The sequence below is a fragment of the Bombus vancouverensis genome, chromosome 3 (genome assembly GCF_051014615.1).
Source record: "Bombus vancouverensis nearcticus chromosome 3, iyBomVanc1_principal, whole genome shotgun sequence".
Lineage (NCBI taxonomy): Eukaryota > Metazoa > Arthropoda > Insecta > Hymenoptera > Apidae > Bombus > Bombus vancouverensis.
In genome coordinates, this window is record NC_134913.1 from 19,912,225 (window position 1) to 19,935,695 (window position 23,471).

A 23,471-nucleotide genomic window follows, 5' to 3' on the forward strand; every position below is an offset into this window, starting at 1 on the left:
CCTCGATTATTCGTTTCCTCGATTACGATACGAACCGTGATAACGGCGTTGGGTATTCGAATTGCGAGGTTGACACGGTCCGACTGTCGTCGAAATTACCGGTGAATGCGGAGGACAAATGGCTGCAGGCTCGTCGACATCCGTACGCTGTCGATGCCACGCGTGAATCTAGAGAGTTTGGCGCGTTCCTGGCGAATTCCATGGTATCTCGACGTTCTTCGAGGCTTCCGCGATTCGCCAATTTTCGTTCTACGCGTCGGAACGTCGAGGAAGCGAGAGAAAAGTCGATTCTCCGATGGCAGCTACCGGCTGAAGCGCGACGCTTCTACTTTACCCGGTCGCTCGTAATTTCGCGCGAGCTCGAAACATCCGAGAGACGATAGACGATAAAGACGTCGCCGCGTGTCGATGAGTCGTAGGCAACTGGAAAGGTAGTTCGTTATAACGGGGAACTTGCCAGACTTCGGAGACGGGCTTTGGTAACTTTGTCGCGTTCCCTCGGCTCTTGCGAGTAGCTTCGCTGCGAAAGAACGTATCATGGGGAATCAAAGCGCGATTCCGCGCAACAGGATCGAGTCGAAACGCGCGTGTCAGGAAAGACGAAAGAAGCACGCCGTTACGTGACAGAATGTTCCCGGTATCTCGTCGCGCACGTCCCACCAAACTCGCGGTATTTCGATCGAACGAGAAACACCATATTTCATTTCGGTCTTTTGTTTTGCTTCCATTTACCGGCAGAAGACACGATGGATTCGCACGGTGAAAAAAGAACATCGAGAACGTTCGTTCGTCCGGTTTCTCGATTTTCTGCCAATGAAAAGGAATCTCGTCCGTTTGAGCGCACGGTGTTCGACGAAACCACTCTCGATCGACGGATTAACGCGCCGAATACGCTTCGCCAAGTTATTAAATTGGTCCCTGTAGCGACGAGATTTTAACGAACGAACGGATCAAGGATAGACGAAAGCTGGCTGCAAGCTGCTACTCGCCGCGACGAAAGAAAAGGAAACTAGCGGTTGTGGACGACGAAGCCGCAAACGTGAAAACTGCGGGAACGAAGTTTCGATACTTTCGCGGATAAGAACTCGGAAACCGAACATTTTCTGTGCAACGATCGAACGAGAACACGCCTCGTTAGTCGGGGAAACGCGAACTTGGCGTACAAACGGAATATCGAGATCGTGGTCGGGCGTGAAAGACGCGACGAGATTAGAAGAGAATATATACGGGCGACAGAATGTACTCGACAGTCGCGATAAACGAAATCATCGAGTATGCATCGATTGTGTATCGAATTATCTTTCGTTCGCGCGTTACGAATACTAAAAGATTCAACGTAGTTTAGCTTATGAAGGCTCGTATAGTTGGAAGATAATCTGATTCTACGAGAATTTCGACGAGAGAACCAAGGAAGGAAAATTCAGCCAAAAAGTAAATACCGAAGATAACCGTGATACCCTTGCGTTTTCAGCGGAAGCTGAATGCTTGCGTTTTCAACGGAAGCTGAACCCCTGCGTTTTCAGCGGAAGCTGAATCCTTGCGTTTTCAACGAAAGCCGAGTCCTTGCGAAACGGCGACCACCGAGACGAGTCTATTACCGAGGAGAGGAAGAAGGTCGAAAAAAGACGAGCGAAAGGATAGAAAACGTCGATGAGCAGGAATTTCGGTTATTCTACTCGAGGCGGAAGAAAGAAACTCAGACCGGACGTTGGTAGGATGACCTGCGGAGCGACCTACGCGAGAAGGGACGACGATTTCAGAGAGGACAGTGAATTTTGTATAAAACAGCGAAATCGCTCGGCCAACGTGAGTGGTTGCGAACAAAGCGTAGAAGAACGCGGGGAGCTGCGGACGTGACGTTAATTTCAATCGGGACACGTCGAGTAACCTTCTTTTCTCTCGTTCCCCTCGTTCGTATCGGTCTCCGTGGTAGTTTCGAAGAAGCAGCGCGAACTCGGAATAGAAGAAAATCGAACGGGCCAGCTGCGTTTCCTCGCTGCAAAGTTACCGCGATAAGATTGCGAACGATTATATCGTGGCTCGCGCTCTGGACGTGACCAACGTCGCGGAAAATAGAAGGTTCTTCGATTCTCGATGAGATTCCTTGCGACGCCACGTTGACGCGCGCTACAGACTTTCGAATTTTTCGTTTCTTTCTTCGCGGAACTCGGGTTTCGTGGTTGTCCGTGTCCGATAACGTTGTTCCAAGGATTTTTAATTGCTTCTCCGATTCAACCGCGAATCACGGCGGTTTTTCGATTCTCCCGGGTGTTTTTATACCTCCGGGAATCTTCGTCGCGCGGATCATTTTCAACCTCCACTACCGGTGTTCCGACGCGAGGCGATTCGTTGCACAGCCGAACGATCGTTCAGCCGTATATTGTCTCGAAATACGACTATTTCGCCAACTAAAATCGCTTCCACTTCACCATTCGACGAATGCACCGAGAACTTGCATCGAAACTTGAAAATCAAAGTGACATTCACGCTCGACTTTACGCGTTCCATCGAAACGAAGTGCAAACTCGATACTCGACGATGTTTCTCGTCTCGTCGACTCCTTCTGCGTTTCTTCGCTAAATTTAAACGACCCTTTATTAGTCTTAGCCTCGCCTTTCTTCACAGAATTATCGCCGCTGTTTCCGTTTCTTTCTCGAAGCGTCTACGTTCGCAACCGTTTGCCTCGTACTACTCGTAGATGGAACGACGTTTCGCGACCGGTAAAACGGAAGGGCGACAGGGAGAAAAGAACGCGCGAAAACGTCGAGACGGAGCGCGTTTCGCGACCGCTTTCGTGCACGTTCGCCGCGCAACTGCCGCGGCCGAATATTCGCCGATACTACATGTGCGTCGTATTTGCAAGCCCCGACCGGCGGACATCGGCCGCAGCTGCTCGACAACCTCCTCCGGCAGCGTCCCGACGCCCCTCCCAGCCCTCGTTTTCCTCCTCTACCGATTCCTACCTCCTACCGATTCCCGCGATAACAATAACGGCGGTAATACATCCTCGTTGCGGCGAATGCGAGGAACCATCGCCGACTGCTTCCACGACGCGCCAAACAACGCCATTTTCGCCAAGCGACCAACAAGTTTATCGGAACAACGAAACAGGGGTAACCAGGAGTATTATGCAAAATATCGACTTGCTGGGATCGGCTAGACGATCGATAGGCTCGTTCTTCTCGAAGTTACGTTGCCTTTGTTTCGCCATGCTGGAAAACAAGACACGATCGGAAAGAAAAGAAGGAAAAGTTAGTATAGCTTGCGCGTGTCGAGAGGCTGAAACGATCTCCGATTTATTAAATTGCCTAACCGAGGTCAGCATCCTCCGTTTGCCAAGTCTACGTACACGCTCCAAATCTATTTGGCTGGTTCGTTCGAAGATCTCGTCTTTCTTCGCGATTCGCTTTTGAATTTTGTTGAAACCAAGATGAACGTACTGGTTGATCGCCTTTAAACGAAGAAGAGCCGTTGAAGCGGCAAATGGAAATGCGAAAAGGACTTTCGTTCGCCGAGTAATTAAATGCCACCTGCGCGCCTAATTATCCGACAAGCCAGGTTTTTACAAGGCGGATAATACACGGGTGACAAGCTGAAAACCCGCTTCAGCTTGAAAAGTAACTTCCGTATATTCGCATACACGGTTAAGCATCGGATTTCGTGCACACAACTGTGTCATTCGGTTCGCGTACCGTATATGCAGCGAATAGTCGACGATGGAAAGCGTATTTTTCATTTTCGTCGGCGCTGTCAATGCGATGAAAGAAGCGCGTTCCATGCAAATGCGTATATTATACGCTGACAACGGAGCTTCCTGAAAGACGGTGCCTCGACGCGGTCAAACTTCTCGGAACCAAGGGTTGCAAAATTCCACGAGAGCGTTTCACCGGACGAAAACGGGGAATACTCGCGAGTCGTACGGGCTTCTCCAAACTTTCTCCCGCGTATAAACTCACCTTCGAGGCAGACTCGGCAAGTTGTCAAGTGCATTAGCGATTCTCGAGGCAAAGTCAACGACCGTCGATTTTGTCCTCGTACTGCACCACACCCTTCTCTCTCTTTCTCTCTCTCTCTCCCTCTTCCTCTTCTCTACATTCCATACAATTGCAAGCAGTCGCTTCTTCAAATTAGTACTTCTCACTTATCCGATTTGTTCACGTCGAACCGTTATCGGGCTCTTTAATCTTGGAATCACATCTCGTTTGTAGGATTGTTCTCGTTGAAAGAGAAACGATTCCAGCGATCGCACGTGGTTACGCCGTACTATTTTCATGGAATACGCGATTAACGCTTCGACCCTTCTCTGTCTATTGGTTAAGGGAGACGCTCGTTTCCGACTCGCAACGGAGGTAACCGATTTCATCGAAAGTGTCGTTCACGAATTCCGGCGATGATCGAACGGACTCCATTTTCATTTCCGCGCTTGTGCCCATTGTGCGCGTTCGTCCAACCGTATCAGGATAGGAACACCAAACGACCGAGTAACCCATCGACTTTTTCCTTCAACCGCAATGAATCGATTTCTCTCTGCCGAGTAGTGGCTGAATTAAACCTAAGATCGTTCCGAGGATCTTAACCGCTCAAGACCATTAACACGGTAGATCGCTGGCCGTACTTCGCAAGACTATTTATTCGTTTTAAGAAAGTTGCAAAGAGAAACGAACGAAACGCAGAACGACGGACGATGAAACTACGCGTGGTCTTAGCCGATTTCACAGTTTTCCTTGGTTCGTGTCTCGCGACAATCTCGCGCCGTTTATCTTCTCCAAACGCACACACACACACACACACACACACACCCCTCCCCCTGCAAATGAACCGGCTATCAGCGACGTTGAACACGGCGGATGTTTTAATCCCTCTCTCGAGGAAGGTAATCTCAGCCGTCTTACATCAGCCAGACCCAATCCCACGGGAAATTCTGTCGAGTTCCATAATACTCGGTGACACGCATCGAGCGATAAGGGCAGCGAGTTTCGAGTCGCCAGCACCGAGGCGTCGCATAATCGCTCCTGGAGCGTCATTCCGAGCGCGAGATTCGCGCAGACTAAAGGGATTCGCGGCATCCCGGTCGCAATTCGGGGAATGTCGATCAAACGTGACACGACGATCGGTACGCCGACACAGATGTACCTAAGACGTCGCGAGTAGCATCGCAACGAATCATCCACCGATCGATGATCATCTGGTACGCAACGTTTATTATGCAAATCTTTCTTTTTCAATCGACTCATAGTCTTTCGAAGATCCAGCCCGATGTCTTTTTCAAACATTTATGGCGGAGTGCCATAAAATTTTGGCAGCGTCGTATTATCGAAATACGAAACGTTCGTGATTCGACGATCGGATATTTTTGATCTTTTCGGCGCTACGGATCGTTCAGTACACGAAATTATTTAGCATTTGTTAACAAATAAAATCGTCTCGATTCTCGAATTACGCATAGGCGTTCGACAAATTTTTAATTTATCGAAGCTTTTCTCTCGGAAACGTTGTCAAGTTTTTAAGCGTAAGCGATAATAAACGATATAAACGACAAATAAATTATCGGACATCTAAGCGCTGAAGCGTTTTCTTATCAAATTTACGAACCAGGATAAGAATCGCGGCTCGTTCGATGACCTAATCGTATTAGGTTAAAATCGACGTTGAATCAACCGGTTGAATCGATTCGACGATGGGAAAACATCGGCGTGGCAAGGGTCGATGGTCGGTGACAACGTATTTAACACGGCTCGTAAAGCGACCATTTTATTTTTATGTCGTCCGCTAACCGCCTTATCGTCGTTACCCCGCAACTACCAGCTACGCCGATGATATTTTTTCGAAGCGACGTCGCTTCCTGCAGAGATCGCGCAGTTCTGGGATACCGAGGAAATCGCGCGCGGAAATTTCGGCCCGTTTGCAAATTGACGTCGAAAATATTGGCCCCTTACCGCGATCCATCGCCGATATCGTCTACCCTGCTTTCAGTCCACGCCACGCCGGAAGATCAAGCTGCGGGAACGTGAAATATCTCCGAGCTGACGAAAAACCATTACGTCGAACACGCGAAATGCGACGCTTTCCGCGCGGAGCATCGACCTGTAATTTTACTACGTCGACAGCTAGAAGCGTGTCCCTTCCGAAAGGGACGTACGAGCTCGAGAATGGAGCTATTTTTGCGATAAGATGCGTACGCTTCGATAAAACGAATGAACGAAGCGAGCGAAATGGCGGTCGAACGAGCGTACCATCGTTTTGTAATGGAACTTATTCGGGGCAATTTGACGAATGGATAACGCAAGGCGAAACTGTAATCGGATGCCAAAGAGGAACACGCCCTATGGACAAGCTGTCGAAACGCTTAATAACCGAACTGCGGCAACCGCATCGGACCGTCTTGAAATAATAGAGAACGATCGATCGCGTGGTAGTGCTTAATAAAAACAACCTCGCTTCGTCATCGTTGCATCAGGAACGTGCTATGACTTAAAAATACATAAACACGCGGTGTAGAATAGACTGACCGACGCCGGGCAAATTTCCAAATCGCATGCAGCCAACCATTTGCACATGACTGTCAAACCGACGTTACGACCTACGTATCCGATCGAATCTCTCGTTTTACGCGTTTTATCCAAATCTCGCGCCGTTTCGTCGATAACTCCGCTTTATTCCGACGATTTGTCCGATCATCTAGGATCTCGACCGGCAGCTAAGTGACCGACCCGTGTACAATACCGTGACTCGACGTTAATTACCTCGTCGAGTGGAGCGTCGACTCGAACCGACCGACGAACGAGCACGTCGATATTTGATCGTCTTGTCCTGTCGCGTCGTTGCGTCGCGTTTTCCTCGGTCAAACGATTAATCCGTCGCGTTCAGCGGTTGCAAAAGGTTATCGATTGCTCGCGATACAGGCAACGATGGAAGATCGCGGCGTTCGATTCGTCCAGAGGCTAACCAGAGCGTCGGTCGTGCCATCGGCTGTAGAAAAATGGCGCTCGAAACCGTTAGTGTTTTCGGTTCGCATCCTCGTAATTTACGGCCGAGTTTGACGCGCGTCTCGCGCTCGTAAATCAGAGAATCTCTTCCCTACGCACACACGGTCCGTTACTCGAACGGCTTCGCGTGTCAAAGGAAAAATGACTGCGTTTCGACGCCCGAAAAGACTATTAAATCGCGTGCCCGAGTGACGCGAACACGGGTGATCTCGTCGTCTTTCGGGACGAGCGTGGATCGAGCTTCGTGGATCGAGCTTCGTGGAGCGATTCTACGCGTAACGTCGCGTGTTTTCCGTATTTGCGATTTTTCGTCTCACCCGATGCACAGGATGTTCCACTTTCGGCCTACAAATGCGGATGAATCGGAACGCGCGAATCAAACGCTCGGCCCTTTTCACGCGCAACGTTCCTCTTTTGCTCCAGGGACGAGTTGAATTTCTCGTTGGGAAACGCACGTCGCAGATACGCGACAGCGTCTAGGCAGCAGTTTTATGCATCGCGACATAACGTCAAAGTTTGAAAAATCAGTTCCCCGCGAGAAACAAACCTCGTTCGTTTTTAAACTCCAACGGGATGCCCCTGTTTCGTATCTTCGGAGCGTTCTTCGCGGAAACTGCGTTCGCAGGTCGAGCCGGAGTATCGCGCGAGTACTTTCTCGTACGACAGAAGCATCTGGAGCGTGCCGGCGAATTCTTAAATCAACGAAAGCATTTCATTCGGTCGTTCGTGCCTGTACACGCCAAACTATCGTAGAATCGCTTAAACGAGAAAGCCCGAGGAGGATGAGAAATACCAGTGTCGGGTAAGACAGACAAATTGCGTATAGTCGTGAAAAGAGAGCAGGGACGAGCGAACGAGGGAACTCGCATTCGTCGCGAAACGAAATCCTTTGTGGAGATATTTGCGCGAGATGGGAAGTGGCACACGGGGCGACAAAGATTTTCCGCGAAATTGCAACCAGAAGTTCGCGCGCGGAACTCATCTCGCGGATGGGGAATTTTTGACTAGTACAATATCGCGCCATTCCCCGCGATTAATTTACAAATATTCGACAAACGTAGTTACGTTTCGAAACGCGTCGACGCGGCATAGAAACGCGGAACAAAAAACGGATGCAACACGCTTTCGGAATTTTCGACGATGCGGATGGGTAAGCGCGATTCGATGGATCGGAGCGGGGAAACGAGGGGCGAAGGGCCGAGCGAACGAATTTCGACAGGTACAATTACGTGTTTGCATTAACGGGGAACGTTGGGACACGTTGGGACACGTTGGGTCTCGTGGGGACTCGCCTAACTCCATCCGAAATATGGTAATAACATCGATATCGATAATGTATCGTTGACAAACGCGAACCGATGGAATTAACCGTTGCGTCGAATTACAAACACGTAATTTTACAGGTACGGCGTCCCATGGAGCGCCAGACAGAAGGAAGAACAGGAGAGTGCGGTGGAAATAAATAGCAAGGCACGCGCTTTCCTTCTCATCGATAAAATGAAACAGTCGCGTACTGCTCTGTATTTTGCGCGTACGCTTTGGTCTGGCCAAAAGGACGTCGCCGGGTCGATGGTAAAGAGACGAAAACACTACCTGTCGTCGCGTCTATTATCGGCGAATCGTCGTGGTTTTTGTCGGCCTTTGTTTGCGGTAGAGGACGAAACTCCGAGGGCCGGCAAACGAACAGGAAACAAACGCAGTCATATTAATTAATCGAGTATGTTGTGTAATTAACGTTTGCTCGTGTGCGCGGGCCAGTCGTTTTTCTACCATACGTTTGCCGATGGAAAGTAACAACGGATCGACTGGCATATCCGGTTGCTCGTTGTTCCTCGATATTTGCACGGATGTAAAGTTTGCACGTGATCCAACTGGAAACGCATCTACACGCGATATTTTGCTTTTCCCTACAGCCAGTTTATTCCCAATTATCAAAAATATTAATTATTATGAAAAATATGTCAACTCTTTGTCGAGATACGCGCGTACGGTCGACCTCGAAGCGCTCGACAATTTTACGAGCTTCCGTTTTCCGTTTTCGCGATCGGCTACGAAAAATAATTCGCGTTTGAAAAATTTCACTCGCGCGGAACGCAGTGGCGAGATTTCAACGAGTGGTTATTTTTCAACGCGGGCCACGCATGTGTACGTATATTGCGATTAACGTAATTCACACCCCGACGAAACTCGCGCGAATTCACGGTTTCATCACGGTTTCATCACGGACAACGCGGTTTGCAAATTCCCATCGTCGCTCGGTCGGCGCGTTAAAGCAGCGTCCGAGTGAAACGCTCTCTTCTGTTCACCGTTCACGCACGCTATGCGCGGCACACAGCTAAATGAAATTTATCACGCTGAGACAGAAAGAGAGAGAGAGAGAGAGAGAGAGAGAGAAAGGAAGAGAGAAAGGGAGAAAGAGAAGGAGAGCGCATTACGCCGATGATGCCAGACTCCTAATTTTCCGAGTACTCGGCATTTTAAGCACGACCGTCGTAAACCGTTTTTCTGTCCGGTTCTCCGCCTACCTTTCTACCTTTTTTTCTCTATATCCTTTTACTTTCGATCCACTCTGCTACTTTTTACGCGAGATTACGATGCGCTCGTTCGCGTAAAAACGTACGCTTCGCGTCGCGGTCCAGCGAATCCCCGGCGATAGACTAAATGGATCGATGCTTGTTTACACGCGTTTTTCACGTTTCCAACTATGCGCGTAATTTTTCCTTCCACCAGACACACCTGCGTTTGCTACGACAGTTTCGTTCTCGCAGTATTTGCGAAAGAACATTGCGCGGAAAGTATATCTCGCATTTATACATAGAGACGACGACAGAGTATCGCCGTGTTGGCCAGCCAAACGTCTTTTCTAGATTTACAGATGGAACCGTCGAATTCTCGAAACGAGTAAATTGAAAATCTATTCCTGAACGGTGTACACGATTCCGTATGGGAATTGGGTAAAAACGATGGTAGGTAAGTTTCGGTCGACCGACGACTACCGCCATCTGCGTAGCAGGCTGAGAGGCAGGTGGTAGCAACGACGCCGGGCGCCGTCGTCGATGGGTCGCCTCTGTTCGCCTCGTCCGCAATGTCGACTACGTAGTACCACCGGAAGGGAGGCATTGAGCGCATCAACGCTTCCGGATGTACACGCTCGTAGTTTCCTGTCCGTTATACGCACCAAGTCGTAGAGCGGAAGAAGCGAGTCCTAATACGAACGTACCGTCTGCCAATTCACCATCAAGTTATCGCGCTTTCGCCGCGTAATTTGCGTACGGTCAAACCGCTTTTCTTCTCTTCGCCACTTTGACCTTTTCGATCTCATTGAAATTTTTAACGAAATTTTAACATCGTCGGAACGAATCCAGTTATAGGCGAAAGAACATTTGCTTCGCACGTTGCTGGAATCGAAAAGAATCGAGCGAGACGCGTACTTATCTTACTTGTCTTTACTGGCCGTGCGACGAGCTCGAGAAGCATCGTCGGTTTGGGGAAAACTGGAAACTCGAATCGCCGTTACTCACACCTGTCGACCGAAGGAATGTCGGAAAAATTCCCCGTGTCCTGACTCACCTGTAACAAGAAACAGGCGCACGCCTTGTCATCGTGAAAGGATAACAAATGGAAGGAGGGAACTGGGCGAGGGAAATAAACGCGGGAAACGAACGAACTGGCTGGAAACGAGTCGGTCTACCGCTTCTCCGACCACAAGTTATTACGCGATCGCTGTAGACGCGTTCTCGGGACACACGGTCGTCGCGAAAACGAAGGAATAAAGATCGGTCGGCGAGTGTCTCGATCGGGAATAGGAGGCCGTGGAACGACCCTGGCACTCTTCTAGATCTCATCTAACCGACGATAGTTACGCGCCATCCAAAGTCGTTTGCATTCCGCGCCATAAACGACTCCCCTTCTTTCTTAATTACGCGACTAGCGCTACATTTCCAGCCAGCTCTGTTGATATCGTTTCTTGATTCTTCGTGTTCTACGGAAGAATCTTTTTCGCCGATGGAATTGGAACGACGAGGCAAAGCGTCGTTCGTACCAGACAGATCGTACCGGCGATCTAATTACGCGGAGAGACGTAACGCGAAATGCTTGGTAGAGCGAGTCGTGGCAAATATCCAATTTAATATCCTTTGGCAAAACCTCGACGACGTAATTCGACGAAAGCGATAGAAGAAAGTTCCCTTCCGATAAACAACGCAGTAGCGAAGCACCGCGGCAAACCCGACGATAACGATCGATTAGGAGTTAAGATGCCGATCGTTCGTCGTTGTTCCAAGTAGAAAGTTACGAGATAGAGGCTGATGAATGTGGTGGCGCGTTAATCTTCGTCGTGACACGGACTGGAGCAACCTTGCCAACGGGACAGATCGGCAGGGAACGAAACGAGACGAAACGAAACGAAACGAAACGAAACGAAACGCGAAAGACGAAACAGAAGGAAAGGGCGGGGAACGTGGCGAACGAGAGTTAAAAAATGATCTTTGGCCGGTCGCGACGTTGTTCTCGTCGCGTCTTCGCCACGTTAGACACGTCCGCGTAATTTGCCGAGTCCAAACAACGCGAGACTCGGATTACGCAACCGTGTTACTATTTTCTCCGTGGTGTCCGCGTAACAAACGACGTCCGTTGCGATTAATCATTCGTTGGCGCACGCTGCCCGTTTTATTTTACAGGCTAACGACACCTCGCGAATGAAGATTTATGAAGAAACGCGTGCCTCCTTCTCGCGCCGTAATGTACCCTCCCCGAGGGAAGATGCTGATCGAGCTCCAAGGCAATTAGCCTCGAGTACTTCCACGGGAACAGCCGGCGTCTTCCGAGAATCCTCCTGTTTCATCTTCGACAGACAGAGTCGACTTAATAGTCTTCTCGAGTAATTCCTTGTGTCAATTCGCCTTTACAGGTAAGGAGAATCGGTGGCGACGTTTACCGTCGATTTAAAAACATTCCAGACGACGTTCTTGCTTTCGCCTCTTGCACCTACCTCTTCGTCCTGCCAATTATTAGGTTGCCTTTTCCTAAGATCGTTGATCGAGTGGCTTTCGCCGCAAGTTCTTCGAAAGCTACTGCAAGTTACGTCAAATTCTGCGTTTCGTACGAGAAACTTCGACGAGAGTGGAAACGATCGTAGTTTCGAGTTTCGTCGGTGCGACCCGATTGGTTCGCTAAATTTTCCAACGGAATTTTCCTGAAACTTAATTAGAATCGTCTACGGAGAAAGAACGGTCGGTTCGCTAAAAAGTAACGTACGCCGCGTTTTGCGGCAACGCGCGACGCGTCAAAGAGGACGATCGAGTGGCCTTCTGGACGATAATACACGGTAGAAATAAATGGAAATCGAGCGACGTCGCGTTCCAATAAGCTGTCGCGTGAACGTTCTCCGCATAGAATATCGAGGCGTTCTAAAGAAGAACGAGACAAGGGCGTGCTTTGTACGATCGATCGAAAAGACGTTTCAGATTCATCGGCGACGTTTCTCTAGACCTGGAAAATTGAAACGGACTCCGACCGGTATCGAAAACGCGAGAGCGAACCATCCGATCGTGCCGACTTAATTTCCTTCGTCTCACCGCGACTCTAGCTAATTATCCTAACTGCTGCCGTGCTCGAACCACTCGATTTTATCGGCTTTCCTCGAACGTTTCGCTGGCGACCTCGCGCTGTAAATTTCCCGATACGCCGCGTCGTGTAACTCGTTTGATATTTAAACGAGGGTTAACGCGGTTTGCGAGAGAAACGTCTCCGCGCGATTACCGACGCAACCTCCAACTCTCCGTTTACCGGGTGTCCCTGTGCGAATACGAATTCGAGTAAATCTCTCGACGGCGAGAGAGTCGTTCGGAGATTATTTCCATTTGGAATTTCCATTCGGTGTGTGACGTCGAACGCGATGAAAACGCGAGCGAGGCGACAGCATTTCAGTCGCGAGCGCGCACAGAGTTCGGCGAAACTCTTCGCGTTGTTCGACGAATTCAAGCGCTTTCCGATAACCGGTCTAAACTTGCTCGCCGAAACGATAACCCTCTAGCTTTGACCGGAAAGGTCGCGCGATTCCCTCTAGCTCCGCGATCGCCCGTATTTGCTGCAAATATTTGCGTGCGATTTCCGATCGCCAACGAGTCGAACTTGGTCTGCAGCGCGGTGAGATCGTACGATAGACCACGCTGCGAGAATTAACAGCGTACCGGCGATTGTTTGATCGAACAATTAACAATATCGCTATCGCTGCAACCTCGTTAAGGTTCAACGTGTCCATCGGAGAGGAACGGTAGACAGCGATTCTCGCGGAACAATGCCAGGCTCCGTGTTCGAAAGCGACAGTTCGATCTACGAGCCAGAGACAAAGGCGTAATTAAAATTCGTATCCGAGTTTCCATCGGCCGTCGACGGGTTACAGCCTGGTTACAGCTAGTTTTCGGATGGAAAACGGAATCGTCCGAATGTTCTCGATAGTGCGCTTTGCCTCGACCGTTGCCAGGCGATCGCAGAACGTCACTCCGCTACTTCCCCGACGTTACGTAAGATCGTTGGAACGCGCGCGTAACCGGATAACGAAGTCGATCTGGAAACTCAGCCACGTTAATCTTCGGCTTTTCCAGTTTATTCTCCGAATAATATCGGCCAGGGCCGTTGAAATCGCATATTTCGCCTACAGATATTCCTACTCTCTGCGTCGTGGACAGATAGCCGATACGATAGGCGTTGCTTTATTCGCTCGCTTTGCACTTTTTCCCGAGTTTTTATAAATTCCCAATTAATCGGTAGCAAGCTGCTCGTTCGTATCGCGATCGACGCGAAACGACGCGAAGAGGGGTTAGGTCGTCTTTCTGGCGCGAGCACTCGTGGAAATAGATGCACGTTCGCGTACCAATACGAAGGCAAAAGAGTGCCATAGCCGGCGGCTAGGTCGTTTCCCGACCTTGCCAAGCGGGATTCCTTAGACGCGAAGAACTTGGCCATTTTTATCGGCCGTTTCCTCTATAAGCTTTTTTTCCACGTTTTTTTGCTTGCCCCGGATCTACCGCTCGTCGCGAGGAACCTCTCCACGCTCCACGTATAATTTATCCTCGCTGGAATATCGCGGTCGACGTCTCTGCCGCGTTTAATCGCGCGGCTCGAAATCTCGTTAAGGAAATTAATTTTCCCCGTCCATTTTTCTTTTCTCTTTTCTTTTTGCGCCCTTTCCATTCATCCGATCACCGAGGAAAGTTTCGCGAATCCATTCGAACCGAAACCGCGATTAACGCCTTCCTTGCCTTTTGTTCCGACAGTTACCCTGACAATCGCTATCGCTCGTTTACCGACTTCCGGCAGAACCGCCGCGAATCCGGGAAGTAATTAAACTTATTAAATATTTCCCTCGTATTATCGGTTTGCAGGTGGCTTCGCGTACACGTAGTTCGAAACGTTTCTTCTCTCGCCAACGTTAACGATCTCCACTTTCCTACAAGTACATTCCCAGCTATTCTCCCGATATAAATATAATACTTAGGACGCAAATTTCACACAACGATACCGACGAATCGCTGGAGCGTCTCGGAAGAGATCGGCCATCGATTCCGCCGTACGATTCTACGCGACATTTCCTCGAGAAGCGTTTTCGCTCGACGATCTTTCCGGTTCGCTCGTTCCCACGAAATTTCCCCGGATCCGGAGAAAACAGCGAAACGGTTTCGGACGAGATTCCTCCGCGGATAACGGCCACGCAAACAAATAGACCGGGAATAGGACGAGAGTTTCTCGACGCGATCGGTTTTCTCGTATCGCCACATCGACGATCGGCTTTTTCTCGGCGATTCCCCGTCCAAGATTCGATTTCGCGGCTAGCCGACATTTATCGACCAAGGCAAAGACGCGTCGCTGGTTCGGCCTTCCGAGCATCGATGCCACGACTTACTTCCAACCGATGCAAACGTGTAGCATCCTTGCGCGACAATGACCAGAACGAGGACGAAAAGTATGGGCGAAGAAACCGCGATTAACCAAGAAGAAGCACGTTCGACCTAGTAGCCTATATACCTTGATATCTGCTCGAGGCCTTTTCATCGCGCGGATCACTTTTGTTTTCAGGATGTTTCGTTTTACCGCCGACTAACGGACTGCCTGGAAATTCAAACTAAGCAGCCGCGGTCGAGCGGATCTGTCCAAAAGAAACGAACGCGTAATTTGCCATCGTACGCGTATTTATCGTACGAGGGTAGAAGGAAGAAACGTACGTACAATTTTTAAGAGAAAGTCGAAAACACGGTTTTGAATTTACAAAGTGGATGGACGCGGCTCACCCAGCATCGAGTAAAGTTCAGCGTGGTACAGATACGCTCGCGGTAGGTGAAAGTGTTAGCGAGGTAATCGTGTCATTTTCGTTCCTTCTAAATGGAGCGTTACGTTTCTTCGCGGTACGGCGGCTTTTACGCAGAGTCGAGACATTAAAACATCGTTGGCAAGAAAAACCGCGCAACGCGTACGCGAGCGTACAAGCGACAGAGTCCGGGCAACGCTTCGATACCTTATCGATATCGATGTGTCGCGATTCAGGCTGCAAAGAGCCGTCCTTGGGTGGGCAGCGTTAAGAAACGGCTCGTTTCTCGCGTATCTAAATCCATGACGAAATAACGGGTCGTATTGGATGGCAGAAATCGAGAAAACCGGTAAGGCGCGCGCACGGACACGCACGTAACCGCGGCGCTGGCTAGGTGGGGCGCGCGTAAAACGAGCGTCCATAAAACCGACTCGGCCGTCCGCTGCGATACACGACGATTTTACGATTCTAATCACGCGGCCGGCCCGAGAGATATACGATCGCCGATCTGAAAGGGAAATCGACCGTACGACACGCTTCCAACAGATTACTTGGACGATCGAGCAGCGGTTTTGCCTCGTCGTGAGCTGAAACCGCGACTAGATCCAGAGAGACCGGTACGCGATCCCCCGGTCTCCCCTTCCCCTTCGTCTACCTGAATTTCTACGTTATTTATGGCAACAAATTGAGCGCAAGCCGATCCGTTCGGGGAAAAAGTGGCGCGAACAAGCATCGCTGGCTCGCGCTCTGCAACCGCACGCGTAGCGCGAAGCTTGGCCGTGTGGCCTCCAACGTCCACGACCCGCCACCGTTAGCCATATGTTGGTCCGATCAGGCTATTCGGTGAATCGGACGGGACCGCGAGGCTTCCGTGAAACGCGATCGTTGCGAAACCGCTGTTAGCCAACTGACCCGCGCCGCTGCCAGGGAACAGCAGGCAAATCGAATCGCACGGTGTTACGTTCGTATTGGCCACTTTGCTGCGAACCTCGGGATTCGTTGGCGGGCAAACGCGCGAAAGAAACGAGACGCGAGACGACACGTTGGAATCTTCGAAAAGAGATCTTAGCGAATTGGAATCTGGCGCGCGTTGACTCGACCTTGAATCGTCGAGGTGACCGCGGCATTCGGTCCTGCGAGGAAACGAGGGCACGAAAATACGGCGCATCGAGGGAAAAGCAGCGCAGCGGAAACTTTCGCGGCGGACGGCCTTCGCTCGCTCTCCTCTTGTTTGAAAAACACTCGACTCGCCGATATTGCCCGTGCGCCGTTCCACGGAAATGCCTGGCACGTTTCGAGTGCGCGTTCTCCATCGAAACAACGGGTCATCGCATCACGGGCCGTTACTCGCCTGATGAACGCGCGAGAACCATCAGCGACGACCGCGATAAACTACCACGACCGTTCTTCCATCTGCAACTCGTGAATCTCAAGCAGTTCGCTCCTCCTCCTCCTCGTTCGACGGGGAAAAGTCACCGACTCTGGGTCAACTCTGACGTTGTGAAAATTTCCCCGAGGCGATAAGAAATATTCGCCGCGACCGGATGAGACGAGATGGAGCGGGTTTATTTTTGCGCGCTCAGCCTTCGTAAGCGATGGACCATCGACAGGAGAACGGAGATAAGCGAACGATCGATCGTCGTTTTCGATGAAATTAGCGGCGACGTAATACGCCGACCTCCTTGAGAGAAGATGGTAAAGCGATTTAACGAGAAACGTATTATTTCATTATTCGGCGGAAACTCGAGGCACGGATCGAGCCCCGAGAGTGCAGCTATTTATATAAAACCAGATCCAGGCACAATAGCAACTTTCTACTCCTACACGAAGCGCGGTGGGGCGCGTTGTACGCGTGCATTAGCCGTTGCTCGCTCGCTGGACCGTGCGACGCTCGAGGTGCCTCTCGCCGAGTTACGTCAAATTTCCATGCGCCGATCGAGTTGATCGCCACGAACGAGTTCCGAGAATTTACCTCTTCTTTCGCTCGTCCTGTTCGCACTTGCACCGAACGAGAGTATCGTAGAACGAGAGAGGAGAAACTGTTCGAGACGATTTCCAGCGCTTGGCCGACGAATCTCTTCGATTCGTTTCCTTCAGTTTCAAATTGAAATTCAAACTTCTCGATCGTTTCAAACTCGCCTGCCTGTCCTCGCTGACTTGCCAGAAGTTTCGAGTATTCCCAAGCTAGCGGAACTCGCGGCAAACTGCGCTCCCGTTCGCCGCTGTCCTTCGGTTTTTCATTTCCAGCAAGTTTCACATCTTCGTCGTCGAACTCCCTGAACAGCGACGGTTTATCAGGTTTACTTTCGAACGAATATTTATATTTGAATAGCTCGCGTCATGCATTCGCCGCCTGACGTTCGGAAAAGGAGGAAAACCTCTGATTTGATCCCCTGATTTCTGTTACGATAATAGGGGTGTTTCGATCGAGGTTATACGAATTAACAGGTGTAAATTAATGTTTATTCCAACAACATTGTAGAGAAGATAATTACACTGATGCGTGCGTATAAGTTACATAAGTGATTGATTTAAGGATAGAAACCCGGTAATGACACGCTGACTATTCCAACGACAAAGAATAAGTGAGGTAAAGTGACGATGCTGTGTCGGAGGAAAGCTGGTCGTGGGTGGGTCTAATCTACAAGAAAGAGCTGATTTGTCAAGGGCAAGGTTTCATTGGGAGAACGAGGGAAATACTTCGCTGTCAATTGGTTGACGTTCTAGGTTGGTTGGCGAGGAAGGGCGCTAACCGCCCCCGAGAGAGAGTTGCTAGTGGGAAACATCGTACGCGAGAAAACTAACTTTCCCGTAGTAACGATAAGCTTTGGAAATGATTCGGTAAAGAGACGTTTGTTCGGTCCGAAGGACCGTAGCTAGCGAATTCCCGAGATTTACGATGGGACCTTGAGACCATCGAGGGTACGCAGTAAGGACGAGCGGACATCTGGTTCCCGTTTTGCTCGCGGTGTGTGGCCTGGTCTAGATAGAGCGTCGCCCGACGTAACAGCGGTAATAAAAAGATATATAATCGCGCGTTTGATCGATTTTACGGAAATTTCCGAGCACAGACATAGCGATCGCGGGTAACCAAACTCGTCTTACCGGCGAGTTGCTTTTATATTTTCGTTATTCCGATCCTTTCCGCTATTATCCAGTTGCCATTCGTTACAGCGTCGTTGCCAATCTCGCCTAGGTTAGAGAAATTTCGTAGTTCGTTGGACGGGAAAGAAGAACAGCGACCAAGAGACGCGAACAAATTCTCTAATTTTACGCGCCTGATCCTGGTTTACCAGCTAGTTTCCATAGCCACGATAAAATCCAAGGGGAGCGAAGCAACGTGGCGTTCCCTACAAAGGACGATTCCTCCTACGTGATCTGTCGCGTTAATGTATACGCGACGAGAACGACGCGAGCTCGAACAGCGTCGAGGCGAATCGCGGCGGCCAACGAAGAAAACCTCTGTGATCTTTGCAGGCGGAACGACGCTTTTTACTCTTCCTCGCGGATGGAGCGGGCGGTTGTTGGCAAAACGTCTGCGAGAGAGGCGGCTCGAGTGAGTCGAGGCGCAGGGAAAACGACACACACCCACTCGTGCGGACGAGTTGAAATAAAGGGCGAGTGGGAGGGCTAGCTCGGCGGAAAAAAGGGCGACACCGGGATGGACGTAAATTTAATGGGCGCGCGATAGTGGTAAATCTGCGCGTAAAAGCCGCGCGCCGTCTCTGTTTGCCTCGTTTACACGAGAGCGTTATCGGCCGCACAGACGGAAACGAATGTCCGCCACGCGGTGAAATAGAAGTTCCGGCCCTGGTGTCCACAAGTTGCCGTTAGTTTTGCTGAAACTTAAGCTCCAAGTTGCGTAGGTAATTACTTTGCCTGACTGTTCTTGCGACGTATTAAATCTTCGCGTAGTCGCCGTTTAAGACGGCGTGCAGGTGAAAAAGAGTAGAAAGAAATTACGGCAAGAGAAATTACGGAACGGTAAGATAAAGAAGTTGAAGGAAGAAAAAAGACACGGAGGTTTCCGCGATTGAAATGGATTTGATCTGGACGAAGATTTGCAGAGAGCGAAATAAGAGACAAACTCAACCTAGTTCGGTAGCTTTAACCGAGAAGGAAAACGCATTACGTCGTTTCGAAAAACGGGTTCTAACGACGTTCCACGCGGTCTTGGCCTTGTTGCAAATACGCGAAAGTTAAAGACGAGCGCGATGTGCCGAATCGATCGGCGTGTCTCGCTCGCTCGCGTAATGTACCGGTCCGCAGGGAAAAAGAATGCCGCGGTCGGTCCATAGAGATCCGTCTCTTCCTCTCGCGTAACATCGGTGGGTGTTTGGGGCAAATCGGACGCGTCACGAAGCTGTTTCGTGGGCGTCTGTTACTAATTCGTAATGCATATTCCAGAGAAAAGCGTGACGTCGATGGAATCACGAACGGAAGCTCGTATTACAACCTTCGCGAAGATCGGCAACGCGGTAGAAACGTTCTTCGATAAGCTTCGCGGTATTATTGCCTACTGCTTGGCATTGGATAGAGTTTCTAGAATTTTCCTCTGAAAAGATGACACGAAAGTTAACTTACCCGGTGACTGTTTTTGCTATTTAGGAACTAGAATTACGTTCGTTCTTAATCGTCGGCCGATAGGTCGCTGGTCGGGTCGTCGATAAATTTCCAACAAACGAACCCATTAACCTCGTCGTATCGACGATATCGTGTTATCGTCGAACAGCCAACGACTAGTCTTGCATCGTAAATGTATAAAGTCAGTCGGTGGGAAATGTATAAAATGTTCACCGCTGATTTTATCGACAGCACACCGACTGACAATCAATCATAGAACATACGCTGGGTCTCCCCGAATTCTTCCGTTACAAATCCCAAGGATCATGGCAGGATGAAGGCAGGACACGATGTGGACCGCGTGCTCGTTACCAAGAAGCGTGTTGATTCACCGACTATCTGACGAGCGAGACCCTGGTTTGTCGCGGTAGCAAACGACGAGCAAACAACCTCTGTCCGTATACCAGAACATATCCACCGTCGATTATCGTCATCCTTTTGTCATTTATACGTTATATCATCCCGCTCTCACTCCCACACGGTCGTCTGCTTCTGGACGATTCGACCGGTGGCTAGGCATTTTAATTTAATACGATTAAACGACTTTAAGGCAAGAAGCGGCCGCTTTGCGTTTATTACCGCGCTCACCGTTCGATATTACGCGGGGCTTCTCTCGCCAATAGCTGTTAAATACCGTCATTATCGAGCGTAAGAGCTCGATCTCCCATCCAGTAATTCCTCCGTTATTTTAACATTGTCGGGGACTCTGCTTGGCGATGAAAAAGATTGGCGATGAAAAGGATAAAATTATCCTCCGTACGGTGGCCGATGCTCTACGTTTCCAATATCCGAATTATATTACGGTATTTATGCGTTAGAACGTCGGTATGCCTGTAAATCGAAAGCATCTGATCTTGCAAGCAAAATCGATAAAAATTTCTACGCTGATCGAGTCTCGGGTAAAACGAGCGGTCGGTCGAGCGAAAAGGTAAGGTTAGGTCAAGGCGCGTATACGTAAATTTCAGATAAATCGCGACGGTCGCTCGGCAAATATTATCTGACCAGGAACTAGCCAGGATGCCTTTATGCGGCTACGTTATCGTTATCAGAGTCTTGTACGTTTCGCGTTTACGAGCCCTCCCCCTCCTCCTCCTCCTCCTCTTTCTTCACGATCTTATTTTATTCCGTGATATCGACGGCTTCCACGGGTTTTGCTGCCGCCCAGCCACATTGGTCGCGGAATTACCGTAACGACCGACGCAGAAGGTCGAGAGGAAGCCTTACACCGGCCCTCGGACGCGTCGCTTCGTCCATAACGGCGTGAATAATTTGGAACGATCTGGAACTCGAAGTTGTTATCGAACGATCGCTGAAGAATAGATGGAAAAGTTGGAGTCGCTGCACGTTGAAACTCGCGCGTTCAGTGGAACGAGCTTGATCGATAGCGCAGAGGGGTGCAGCCTTTTTAATCTATTTACGCTTTTCAGTTTCTTCCGCTAATCGTGCCTTTCAAAATATTTCCGATAATTGATCGAAACAAGACACTCTGTACACCTTGGCGGCGATCCAATCCGATAAACCTTATCTCCACCACTTTGCAAAAGCTGATCGTTTAAAACTATTTGCCGACTCGTTTCTCGGTAATTAAGATAAATTATCGGCGATACTTCGACGCGACGATCGGGCAGATGTTTAGACAAATTTCACGATCGTCTCGTTTAACGATGCCCTACGCAACGTTGTTAGCAGTGCGGCTAATAATTGATCGTTGTACTACGAGCAACGACGACGTTCTCACCGTTATCGTTACGTTATCGAAACAAACAGAGCACGAAGCAAGAGGCTATTGGAAACGCTCCAGCATCGATAAGGGGCTGTTTAATCAAGAGCTAATCGATCAGCCTTTATCGAAGGCGTATTAATCAATGAGACTAATCGACTGTCCGTCGTTCGTTATCTTCCCCTATTAACAAGATTAATCGCGACACCGTACACGGTCCAGACGTAACAAGCTTTTTCCTCTTCTCTAGCCCTTTTGCGTTTTAACGAGAACCGGCCTGCGACGCGACATAAACACGGATACGTAACGACGATCTTTACGCTCGGTGGTTCGCGGCCGCGGAATACCATTCACTGCCCACTTCGTTTTCATTCATAGCTTCTTGTCTCCTCCCTCTTCCACCCTCTCCCTCCATCCGCCGTTCGCGTTGTTCTTTGCTTTTTGCTCGGCTGGAAACGAGCAGGAGCGGTAACGGTAACGAAGCAATTAAATCCAAGTTCCGATGGACCTGCACCTTTGCCACTAAACGACGACGTCGTTCCTTCGGATCCAGCTGCTGGTCCCGTCGTTTCTACGCTCGATCGCTCATCGATCGTTTCCGTGTAAACCGTCGAGTCTTCGTTCCACGATCGTTTGCCGATATTCCGCGAAACGTTTTCTATGGCAATGGGATCACCCATAGTGGATTCGTTCCGCTTCTTACTAATTGTAAGAGGAGAAGCGTGGTCGAACAAAGTGGCAGCCAGTTTCTGTGCCAGTTTTGCGTTCGTTCGTTCGTTGTGCGTTTCGCGCAATTAAAATCGCGACCACTTGGCGGCGAGTAACGCTCCAATTATCTCATCCTGCCGTAATAAGAGGAAAGCTTCCTGTCAGATACACTTTTTTCCACTCTACGTTACATTTCCTGTTGCTGTGATTACGCCGCGATACTTTGCAGTCACGAGTGGAAACGTAAGACGAGTCGCGTTGACGATGAGAATCGTCGAGTGTCGATGAAATATTGGGAAAAAGTTTCCACGCGTCGCATATTCGCGCGATCGTTCCTTCGGTAAATCGCGTTTGGTGTAATTTCCGGAAGAAACTCGGCTGTTCCATCGACACGATGAAACAACTACGAAGCAAAAGATATCAAATTTTCCTTTTCATTTCGACGAGTCGACGATCGTCGATACGCGAAGCAGGAAATATCGTGCAAAGGTTTTCGCGTATCGATACAAACGACGGGAGATTTACCGAGCGCAGAATTGTCCAAGTTACCGAAGTGAACGCGTTCGCCCTTTCTAAATGGAAACCCGTTTCGGAGGTTCAATTTTCAGCCAGAGAACTCGCTTTGTCTCCGGTTTAGTAATCAGTCGAATAATTGTCGATCGGCGTCGCGCAACTGCGCGTCTCGTAACCGATCATATTCCCCGTAATTTTCCCTTTTCGATCGCGAAATATCGACTGGAATGGTTGCACGCTTCCGACAAGTTGACAAGTTCGACACGAGCGAGTTGCTCGGAGTTTCAGCAAGCCATTAAACCGAGAACAATTATATTTGCGAATCAATATCCGATCCAGGTGCCGCAACAATGTTTCCAACATAGTACGTTGGAATATCGCGTTTCTACGCTGCTCGTAACCGGTTGTCATTACGTTGCAGCTAGTTTCCTCGATAACAGCCGTGTCATGCTCGTTCGACGATCAAAGCGATTACGACAGACAGAAAGAGAGATTTTTCTCTGGATGCCACGCGTTTTCGAGTCGTCGAGTCGTTGCGTTACGTGGCGCTCGACGCGATTACCTTGCAGAATACGGACTTATCAGTCTCCATTACGCGTCAAACGTGAGAGAGAAT

The 23,471-nt window shown here is 49.7% G+C and overlaps 1 protein-coding gene across 2 annotated transcripts in view; it reads right to left on the reverse strand.

The window, feature by feature from the left end:
* Positions 1–23,471, reverse strand: part of LOC117153859 (uncharacterized) — an 86,536-nt gene that overhangs the window by 21,531 nt on the left and 41,534 nt on the right. Inside the window, exon 1 of one of the 2 annotated variants that reach the window (XM_076617376.1) lies at positions 10,427–10,552. The exons of the other annotated variant lie outside the window; for it this stretch is intronic. The gene's annotated coding sequence lies outside the window, so the exon portion shown is untranslated. Of the gene's footprint in view, positions 1–10,426; positions 10,553–23,471 lie in introns of those variants that run through there. 2 annotated transcript variants of the gene reach the window in all.